The sequence below is a fragment of the Etheostoma spectabile genome, chromosome 15 (genome assembly GCF_008692095.1).
Source record: "Etheostoma spectabile isolate EspeVRDwgs_2016 chromosome 15, UIUC_Espe_1.0, whole genome shotgun sequence".
NCBI classification, from domain to species: Eukaryota; Metazoa; Chordata; class Actinopteri; order Perciformes; family Percidae; genus Etheostoma; species Etheostoma spectabile.
The window spans coordinates 4,528,718-4,531,217 of record NC_045747.1 but is presented as its reverse complement, the minus strand read 5'-3'; positions in this window follow the sequence as shown (position 1 = coordinate 4,531,217).

The following is a 2,500-nucleotide window of genomic DNA, read 5'->3' as shown; positions in this document are numbered from 1 at the left end:
CTACAGGGACGTTTTGTGGAACCAAAGGAATAAGTCTTGGCTTTTTTTTTTAATTCCACTTTGACAAAAGAGGAACGATTTAAAACCTCATACAGTATTGTCACACTTTATGCGTGCTCAATGCATGGTACACAAAACAAAGGTTAATTTGAAATGTGCACACCCAAGAGAAGCTGTTCACCTGATTTACAGTACACCTTGGAGCAGTCCCATCTCTTGTATTCTGTTTTGATTGACCTCCCCAACCTGACCGCTTCCGGTGGACTAATCCATTACACAATACACAACCAGTTTAGGACATCTTTTACAAGGATTACGTATGATAAAATTTTTCCTTTTGAATAAAACTTAAGGAAGGCGACTGAAATAAGTAATAATAATTAAGATAAATAGTTTATCCTTTTGCAGATAATTAGGGTTTCATGGGGTTTTGCCAATCTCTGTACGTTGTTTTTGAGGATTTCGGCAAAGCTTGTGACAAAGTTACATGTGTAATCCCGAGGGACTTGCTGCTGGACTTAAGAGAGTTGAATTAGCTTTATTAGCATTTACTCGAATGCTTTCTCGTAAAGATGTGCCAAGCTCCTGTTGCTGTCTGTGGTTTTCATGATTTACAAGAAAGTGCCGCCAAACTGTCTGGAGAGTGTGTGTCTGACATTGTCATTCTGGCTTAAGTGGACAATGATCGCTGATTTGCACAGGAGCAGTTTGCAGCAAAGTGTGACGCAGTCAGAGCAAGAAAGCCCCTTCTCAGGGACAGACAACAGACATGCTATTCTGCTAGGGTTTTATGGGTTGTTCTTCTTGACCTGCTGTCTGTGCAACCCCAACCTGGATTAGCAACTTTAAAATAGATGCAAAAAGTGAGATGTGGTACACTGTTTGTATCAAACCATCTGTGGTTTAGATATTCTATTTCTGACAATTAAACATCCTTTTGTTCTCTGTAACACTCATTTGGGTCTTTCTAGATGAAAATCTGACTCATCACTTTGCCAATTTGCTTACCACTGTACCTGTCACTCTACCTTTTACCTTGCAACAGAAAGGCCATTAACATTATCTTTAAGATGATATATCTCACTTGATTGTTTAAACAGTAAAGATTGCCTTTAAAACTTGGTTTGATGGCAATAAAAATGTAAATAGAAAAACATAGAACTCAGTGAACCAAACCAAGTAAAATGGCAACGCTGTGGTCGGGGGCATAGCACCGTCTTTTGGACACCCGGTCGAACACCACCTACTGGGGTTCCATTAATTCAATTCACCACAAATACAGACAAGAAGGCTTCGCAAAGTTTAACGTTTGGGTGTGCACACCGGAGTCATGGTAGACTGGTGATCATTCCAGCTGGTGTTTCTTATTCGTTTCAGCCTCACTGGGATCCTTAAAGGGACCAACAGAGTCTACATTCTGAATACCCTCCAGCTTACTGACTAATAAGTCAAAATGACAAACAGGTCACTGGTCAAATGTAGGCTATTGCATCTCCATATATGTGTCAAATCAATACTGAAAGATTTTCTGAGCAGGCGGACTGCAATGCACTGTGGGAAAGTTGCACAATAGGCTACAAAGACGCTGTACAGTAGACAATGTCGAGCCAAGAGAATATTATTATATTCCAATGAGAAGAGGGAATTTATCTGTTATGTTAATACATGATGTAATGCTTTGTTGTTCTTGATTTTAGCTCACTGCAGTATTTCTAATCCCCCCATTTCTATATGCCAAGTCAACATTACTTTATGACACTTCACTGGTATCACAGTAACATTCCCGTAGGCACACACTATAATGTGTTTGTGATACCCAATAATGAGTTCATAGTAACCTGGCTGAGCCTCATGGCATTTCTAATGTCACAATAGCATTCTGTGACATTTGTATAAAATCCTTGCAACTGACAGGTTTGCTGTGGATTTTGTTGGCCTGTCGCTGTAGGATTACTTCAGTTCTTTTTTTTTGTCCAGTAACAGGGTCACAGACAGATTGAAACTTGTCTGTTTACTCTCCTCAAATACAAGTCTCTATTCTAAAACAGCATTATTTTAAGATGCAGATGCATGAATAGCATAGATTTATAGTACACACACACACATTGAAAAATAACTAGTGACCAGTACCCAAACACATGCACACACACTCACATGCACCCCAACGCTGCCTTCTTCTCTCCAATCGTTTGATAGGTGTTTGCTCAGTCAGGTGTGTATTGTGACTATATACCCATTTGTGAAGCCATTATTACTGCATGTCACCCCCCCTCTCTCTTTCTCTCTCTCAGGCTTTATCTGGTGCTCTCTCCTTTGTGCTTTGGGAGAGAAAGAGAGACATGCAGTAATACTGGCTTCACAGTAGAGAGAGAGAGAGAGAGAGAGAGATGTGCTGGAATAGATGTGAGGGCTTCCAAGACATGGAGAGATAGAAATCCACTTTTGCTGAGCCTGCCAAGATGTTAAATGCAGTATAGATAGATAGATAGATAGATAGATA